The 8,785-nt window shown below is 38.0% G+C and overlaps 1 pseudogene across 1 annotated transcript; it reads right to left on the bottom strand.

Annotated features, from left to right (window-relative positions):
* Positions 1–314: 314 nt before the first annotated feature.
* LOC308414439 (large ribosomal subunit protein eL19-like) lies at positions 315–922 on the bottom strand (annotated as a pseudogene). The gene has a single exon. The product of its transcript is annotated as a large ribosomal subunit protein eL19-like (transcript).
* Positions 923–8,785: the final 7,863 nt, after the last annotated feature.

Raw genomic sequence — 8,785 nt, 5'->3', positions numbered from 1 at the left:
CCCTCTAGTTAGTCTGACTAAGGGTTTATCACTCTTGTTAATTTTCTCAAAGAACCATCTCCTGGTTTTATTGATTCTTTGTATAGTTCTTCTTGTTTCTACTTTGTTGATTTCTGCTCTGAGTTTGATTATTTCTTGTCGTCTACTCCTCTTTGGTGTATCTGCTCCTTTTTGTTCTAGAGTTTTCAGATGTGCCATCAAGTTGCTAGTATGTGCTCTCTCCAGTTTCTTTTATTTTTTTAAGGCTTGTTTTATTTTAACGACTGATCCATGTGAAGCCACAACCAGGCCACTATGTACAGACATAAGGGAAGCTTTATTTCTTGGTCTCCTCCTCCTTGGATAGAGTCTTGATGATCTCTTCCTTCTTGGCCTGGAGGCGCTCCTCCTGGTGCTTTCGTGCTTCCTTGGTCTTAGACCTACCAGCCTCAGCCTGGTCAGCCAGTAGCTTCTTTCAGGCCTTGTCTGCCTTCAGTTTGTGGATGTGCTCCATGAGAATCTGCTTGTTTTTCAATACATTCCCTTTGACCTTCAGGTACAGGCTGTGATACATATGGCGGTCAATCTTCTTAGATTCCTAGTATCTCCTGAGAAGCCGGCGCAGGATCCTCATCCTTCTCATCCAGATCACCTTCTCGGGCATGTGGGCATTCGCAGTACCCTTCCTCTTCCCTATGCCCATATGCCTGCCCTTCCGTCGGGCCAAGGTGTTTTTCCAGCAGCGAGCCCGGGAATGGACAGTCACAGGTTTCCGGATGATCAGCCCATCTTTGATCAGCTTCCTGATCTGCTGACGGGAATTGGCATTGGCGATTTCATTGGTCTCATTGGGGTCTAACCAGACCTTCTTTTTACCACAGCGGAGGACACTAGAGGCAAGCCTGTTCTGTAGCCTGAGCATACTCATGGCTGCAGACGCAGCGGCAAAAGGAAAAAGCTCTCTCCAGTTTCTTTATGGAGGCACTCAGAGCTATGAGTTTTCCTCTCAGTACTGCTCTTATTGCATCCCATAGGTTTGAGTACGTTGTGCCTTCATTTTCATTAAATTCTACAAAATCCTTAATTTCTTTATTTCTTCCTTGACCATGTTTTGTTTGAGTAGAGCATTGTTCAGCTTCGCTTTTTGTTGTCTTTGTTGTTGTCAAAGACCAGCCTTAGTCCATGGTGGTCTGATAGGATGCTTGGGAGTATTTCAACCTTCTAATATGTGTTTAAGCTTGTTTTGTTAATTTTGGACAAGGTGCTGTGAGGAGCTGAGAAGAAAGTACATTCTCTTGCATTAGGATGAAAGGTTCTGTGGATGTCTGTTAATTACAATTGGTTCATAACCTTTGTTAGTTCTACAGTCTCTGTTAAGTTTCTGCTTCCATGATCTGTCCATTGATGAGACTGTGGTGTTGAAGTCTCCACTATTATTTTGTGTGGTACAATGTATGCTTTGACCTTTAGTAGAGTTTCTTTTATGAATGTGGGTGCTCTTGTTTTTGGAGCATAGATGTTTAGGATTGAGAGTTCATCTTGATAGATTTTTCCTGTGATGAGTAATAAGGGTCCATCCTTATCTTTTTTTGATAATTTTTGGTTGAAAATCTCTTTTTTCGATATTAGAATAAGCTAGAGAAAGGACTGAAGTAGCTGAAAGATTTGCATCCTAATGGGAAGAACAACATCATCATCAGCCAAGGCACTGCGGTTGAGAGCGTGATTGGGAGAGGGAGCATCTTTATGGAAGCAAGTTGAGGGGGAAGAGGAAGGAGAGTGGGGGTATAACATTTGAAATGTAAATACAGAGAATATCCAATAAAATTAAAAAAATAAAATGTTGAGATTATGATACCCTAAAAAACAAAACAAAACAAAATATGAATAGCTACTCCAGCTCATTTCTTGAGACCATTACCTTGGAAGTTTTTTTTTTTTTCCAGCTTTTTTCTTTGAGCTAGTGTCTTTCTTTGTCTCTGAGATGAGTTTTCTGTATGCAGCAAAATGTTCAATCCTGTTTACATATCCAGTCTGATAATCTATGTCTTTTTACTGGAGAACTGAGTCCATTGATGTTAACAGGTATTAAGGAGTAGTGATTGTTGTTTCCTGTTATTTTTTTTTTTTTTTTTTTTTTTTGTTAGAGGTAGAATTATGTCTGTGTGTCTTTCTTCTTCTAGTTTTCTTTCATGATTATTTTCTTTCTTTTCCTAGGGTATAGTTTCCCTCTTTGTGTTGGATTTTCCTTCTATTGTTCTTTGTATGGCTGGATTGTGGTCAGATATTATGTAAATTTTGCTTTGTCCTGGAATATCTTGTTCTCTCCATCTATGGTAATTGAGGGTTTTGCTGGATATAGTAACCTGGGCTGGCATTTTTTTTTTGCTCTTAGAGTCTGTTTGTCTGTCCAGGATTTTCTAGCTTTACTAGTCTACGTTGAAAAGTATGGTGTAATTCTTATTGGTATGCCTTTATATGGTACGTGTTCTTTTTTCCTTACTGATTTTAGTATTCTTTTTTTGTTTTGAACATTTCGTGTTTTGACTATTATGTGCCAGGAAGAGTTTATTTTCTGGTCCAATCTATTTGGAGTTCTGTAGGCTTCTTGTATATTTATGGTCATCTCATTCTTAAGGGTAGGGAAGGTTTCTTCTAGGACTTTGTTGAAAAAATTTTTTCTGTGCCTTTTAGTTGATATTCTTTGCCTTTTTCTATACCTATTATCCTTAAGGTTAGTCTTCTCATTGTGTCCTGCATCTCCTGGACATTTTGGCTTAGGAGATATTTAGTTTTTGCATTTTCTATGACTGTTTTGTCTATGATTTTCTATGTTTTCTTCTGCCCCGAGATCCTCTCTTCTATCTCTTTTAGTATGTTGGTGATGCTTGTATCTATGACTCCTGATTCCTTTCTTAGGTTTTCTATCTCCCGGGTAATCTTTTTGTAATTTCTTTATTATATCTATTTCCATTTTCAATTCCTTCACCTGTTTGGGTATTTTCTGTAGTTCTTTTAGTGATTTTTGTGTTTCTTCTTTAAGGGCTTCTACTTTTTTCTCCTGTAACTATTTAAGTGAATTATTCATGCTCTTCTCAAGGACTTCTGTCATCATCATGTAGTATGATTTTAGGACCATATGTTATTTTTATAGTATGTTGGGGAATCCAGTACTTGCTGTGGTGGGAGAACTGGGTGCCCATGTTTCCAGGTTGGTTTGGTTTTCATTGCTTAGGTTCTTGTGCCTTCCTCTTGCCATCTTGTTTTCTGTGATGCTAGTTGATCTTGTGTCTCACTGGTGCTTGTCTCTCCTGTGGGTCTGAAGGCCTGTGGGCTCAGGAGGGAGATTGCCCCTGGGTGTTCGGCTCTTTGTGTGTAGGCAGTGAGTTCTAATGGTGGTGATTCGCCTCTATGTATGTAGGCTCAGGTGGAATAGCATTTCTGATGCTCTTCTGGGTGCTCAGCAGTCTACAGGCAGGCCGTGATTCCTGATGGAGGTGACCTGGCTTTTTTCTGTGCTGGAACAGACCATTCCTAGAAAGCACCATGATACCTGCACCTCAAGAGTCCCAGGCTCACAGGGGGCTCAGGTGGGAGAGTGCTTGTGAGGTGCTTCTGGGTGCTCAGCCATCTGCATGTAGGCTCTGAGTCCCGATGGCTGTGGCTAGGTTTTCTCCAGTTCTATTTTTATGAATTTAAACAAGGATAATAATCCAAAGTTTAAACTTTTGTTATCATAAATGTCATAAATTAAACAGGTCCAAAATTAACTTTCAAGTTATATATTTTTTATTCCCAATCACTTACCATAAACTTAACTGTATGGCCTCATTCTAGTTTAAACCCAGCTCTATGGCCCTCACCCACCACACCTAGCCTCGGCACCATAGTATCACTGACCTTGGTTGCTAGGTCATGGGAGAGCCAGTCAAGGATAGGAAAGCTGGTCCACTGCTTGCCTGATCACGTCTAACAGCTGACCCTGGTAGTATGGGAGCAAGAAAACTTGGCAGTTGGGTAGGGTGACTGAATCTGCTTCTATTTAGTCCCAGATCCAGGGTTCTGAGTTGGCCCACACAAAAATCCAATCTATGAGTGGCTGAAGCACTGTGAGTGAAGGGTCTGATCCTCCCATCCAAAGCTGCAGGGCCTCTGCAGTATAGAACAACAACGAAGTATCTAAGACCCTGTATCCCATCCTCCCTTCCTCTGCTTCTGGGAGAGTGCTCCCTTACTTACCCACCTACTCCCACCTCATCACCCTGGCATTCCCCTACACTGGGGCATCAACCCTTCACAAGACCAATGGCCTTTCCTCCCACCGATGCCAGATAGGAGAATCCTCAGCTACATATACAGCTGGAGCCATGAGCCACTCCATGTGTACCCTTTGGTTGGTGTTTTATTCCCTGGGAGCTCTGGGAGATCTGGTTGACTGATATTGTTGTTCTTCCTATGGGGTTGCAAAACCCTTCAGCTCCTTCAGTCCTTTCTCTAATTCCTCCATTGGGGTCCCTGTGCTCAGTCTGATGGTTAGCTGCAAGCATTCTCATCTTTATTTGCCAAGCTCTGGCATAGCCTCTCAGGAGACATCCATATCAGACATCTGCCAGGAGCCCTTCTTGGCATTAGTGATAGTTTGTGGGTTTGGTGTCTTTATATGGAATGTATCACCAGATGGGGCAGTTTCTGGATGGCCTTTCCTTCAGATTCTGCTTCAGACTTTGTCTCTGTGTTTCCTCATGTGGTTATTTTTTGTTCCCCTATCTGAGAAGTACTGAAGCATCTGTACTTTGGTCTTCCTTCTTCTTGAACTTCATATAGTCTCTGAACTGTATTATGGGTATTCTGAGGTTCTAGGCTAATATTCACTTATCAGTGAGTACATACTATATATGTTCTTTTGTGATTGAGTTACCTCAATCAGGGTGATATTTTCTAGTTCCATCACTTGACTAAGAATTTTATGAAGTCATAGTTTTTAATTGCTGAGTAGTACTCTATTATGTAAATGTACCACATTTTCTTTTTTATTTTTTTGTTTTCTTTGTGAGGTTGAAGAAATTGCAGGGATGAAAATATATAGGAAGGGTCTGGCAAAGAATGGGATTGGGATGTATGATGTGAAATTCACAAAGAATCAATAAAAAAATTAAGTGAGAATGGGGGAGAGACAGAGACAGACAGATCAGTGTTACAGGGCAGATACTAAGTACCCTAAAGCTCACTGCAATGGCAACAGGAAATGATAATGAAACGATTACAGTTAGTTCTACATGTTAGAGTTGAAATATCCTATTAGGACTATCCACTGAAGGTTTAGTCCTTACACAGTAGTGTTATTGGGAGGTGGCAAACACATTTGAAAGAAACTTAGTAGAAGCAATTTAGTGTTGATGTTTTAGCCTCTACCTATTTTTGTATGCTACTTGTTCACATGAGTTGTAGGGGTTTCCGGCCCATGATCCTACTACCATGAAATAACATCTAGCTAACAGGACTAGTGCAACAGAGCCAAAACCTTGAAACTTCTAAAACTGAGTCAAAATAAGCCTTCCTTTCCTTGTGCTGACTATGTTATGCATTGTTACAAATATAGAAATCTCATTAAAACATCCACCCATGTTATAGTTTTATGCAGTATAATTCATACTGTGTCATTAACATATGATTGCATTTCTGTCAACTGTAAATGGCTCAGTATAATCTGTGTTTTTCTGTTTAATTCTTAAATAAAGTTTAGTTTCCACCAAGGTGCATACACATACACATGCACACACACACATACACAAACATACCCAAGCTATAGCAGTATTTGGTATATTTCTACCATCTTTGTAATAAAGAGATGCACTGGCATGATGCACTGTATGCCAGGGCTGGCCTCATAGTCACAGTGATCATCCTGTCTCAACTTTGTGAGTGCTAGTTTTACAGGTGTGAGACATCTTGCCTGACAAATCACTTGTTATAAGTCAATCAAAGAATCCATCTTGCTCCCCCAAAATATGCCACTTGATTTTCACACTTTCCAGAGCCCACTAGAAATATATGGGGATTAATTGATTTGCTACAAACTCCTGATTTACAAAATTTCCTGGAAGTCAGTAGAACAAAGCCTGGTAAGGTAAATAATTATTGTAAGTAGAGAGTCAGGCTTATCAGGAAAAGAAACATGCTGCAGCTAACTGAAAGATTGGTTGGACCTGTAGGATCTGGTTCCAAGACAGCTTACTCACACAACTAGAAAGTTGCTATAAATATTATCTGATGTCTTCCTGTAGGGGCTTTCCTTCAGGACTGGATGACATTAAATTGAAATGCTATCTGTTTTCCCTCAGAGCCAATATGATAATTAATTTTAGGTGCCAATTTGACAGGAATGCAGGTTTCTAAGACATGTCAAATATTATTGCTCGAGTTTGAATGAACGATTTTACAGTGATCTTAACGTTTCAATTGATGTACTGGTTAAAGCTATTGTTGGTCATTATTCATTAAATTTATGGTCTAGTATATTAAAAATGTATACCTTTTTCCTAAAGGAAATAAAAATTTTTCTTGTCACAAAGGCTAATTAGTGAGATGAGGGAATTTTAAATTGGTTCATTCTGTGTGTTGACTCTTGGAAAATGAAAACGAGAACTATAGTACAAACTCTTCAGCTTCTGAGGTCTTCCAAAGCAAACTGGAGCTTGTTGAATCAAGGTTTTGAGACTTGGGACTCTCTATAACCCCATGAGTTAGGATATATATTGAATATGCATCTTACTAAACTTACATAATGAACCAATATGTTTAGTCTTAAGGAGATGATTTTGTAAGTTATTGGTTGGTTATAGGAAGTGGAAAACCTGAGAACCATGCACCATTCTTTGTTAGCACAGAGGAGATATTCTCACTCTATTACCATAAATATTGAAGAAGGAAGCATAAGTGCTCTGATGAAGAAGCAGAACTGAAAAAGTTGTGAAACACTGATTGATGTATGAAGAGGCTCATGAAAATTAGCAAATAAGTCATCTTTCAAAATATTCAGAAACTTTTATAGAAAAATAAAACTGTATTTTGAAATATATCATGCATATTTTTATCTGAATGTATCCCATATTTATTGACAAAAGAATATGTCTTAAAGATATTTCTGAGTATTCTAGTTTTAAGTATCTGTACTGCCTATAAATGGCTTTATCCATCAATTACTATGCTGCATTAAATACACCATTAAAAACCTGCTTCTCAAAAAGATCTCAATATAAGGGTAGAAATATATCCCTATTGTGTTTAGATCGTGTTTAGATTTTAATGTCTAGCAACAACTCTGGGCACTCAACAAGCAATAGTTGAATTATGAGAATATATGTTAATGCTCTGATTGCCCAAGATACCCTTGTTGATAAACCTGATTTGAAGCTCATGATGTACTCTTGCTGGACCAGTAATTAATCTTAGAAAGTATGCTCTTTAAATGTAGAGAAAATCAAATATGTCAGTAAATGCACCAATATATGGCAACAAAGTACACCAGTATGAGATGGCAGCACGGGTAGGGTTATTCAATAATGGGAAGGGGGATTAATGTAGAAAAGGCACTTGAGGGTTAAACAGAGTGAAAAATAAGAGAATTATTACTTTGGGATGCTAATTTATTGAAAAACCAGAGTTTACCATTATGGTAAAAATTGTAGGACAGTGTGCCTGAATTCAGTCCACTGTACATGATCAAAAATCATAGAGTTTTCTATATAACTGTCTTTTTAGTTCATTGATACCATATTAATATACAAAAAATTTGGCTTTCATTGGTACCTCATTTCTTTGTACTATCCTAGAAACATAGTTTTAATAATGAAATCTTGTTTTATCAGTTTTAAAGGGATTTTCACTTTTATCTGTCTAAATATCTTTGGAGATTTTTATTGAATATATGATTTATATATTCATTATATATAATATATATATTCATTATATATATGTATACATATGTATATATGGTTTTATATATATGTGTGTGTGTGTGTGTGTGTATGTGTGTGTGTGTGTGTGTGTGTGTGTGTATCCACTACTAGTCATATATCTTAGGAAGGGATGAGTGATTTGAACTGTGATACTCAGAAGAGTTCAATTTATGAAAGTGCTAAGTAAATGGGGAAAAAACAAAACTTAACATCCAAATGTGAATATACTGAAAATTAAACAATATTTTTGTGTGCATCTATAATGTAGTACCTGTCTCTATGCACTTGTGTGTACATGCCTGTGGAGTTTGACGGTCAGTATGGGGTGTCTTCCACAACCACATCCATCTTATTTTATGAGATAGCATATCTCACTAAACCTGGGACTCACTGACTATGCTACACTGGCTGAATAATGAACTGTGGGCACCTATCTGTATGCCACTGTACTCAACTTTTACATAGGCACCATGGTTACAAACATGGATTTCTGTGCTTACATAGAATGGAGTGTTTGAGGAGGGAAAACCTGGAAGGAGTACAACATTTGAAATATAAATAAATAAAATAACCAATAAAAAGTGTTCAGCATCCATACACATAATGAAGATAAAAAAATAAAACTTCTCTTAAGATACGACAGTAAGAAAGTTAGGATATCTGTAATCCTTGTAGATGTTCAAGAAGATGGTGAGAGAAAAGAACTCTTACTCACTTTTAGAAGGATACAAATTTACAGAGTCATTGTGAAAAGCAGTTTGGAAATTAAAAAAAATTAAATAGAACTACCACATGACCCAGCTAGTCATACTTTTAGCATAGTCTGACATTTGACCCAAGTCTGTAAT

The sequence above is a fragment of the Micromys minutus genome, assembly GCF_963924665.1.
Source record: "Micromys minutus genome assembly, chromosome: X".
Classification (NCBI taxonomy): domain Eukaryota; kingdom Metazoa; phylum Chordata; class Mammalia; order Rodentia; family Muridae; genus Micromys; species Micromys minutus.
This window is presented reverse-complemented; position numbering and strand designations above follow the sequence as displayed.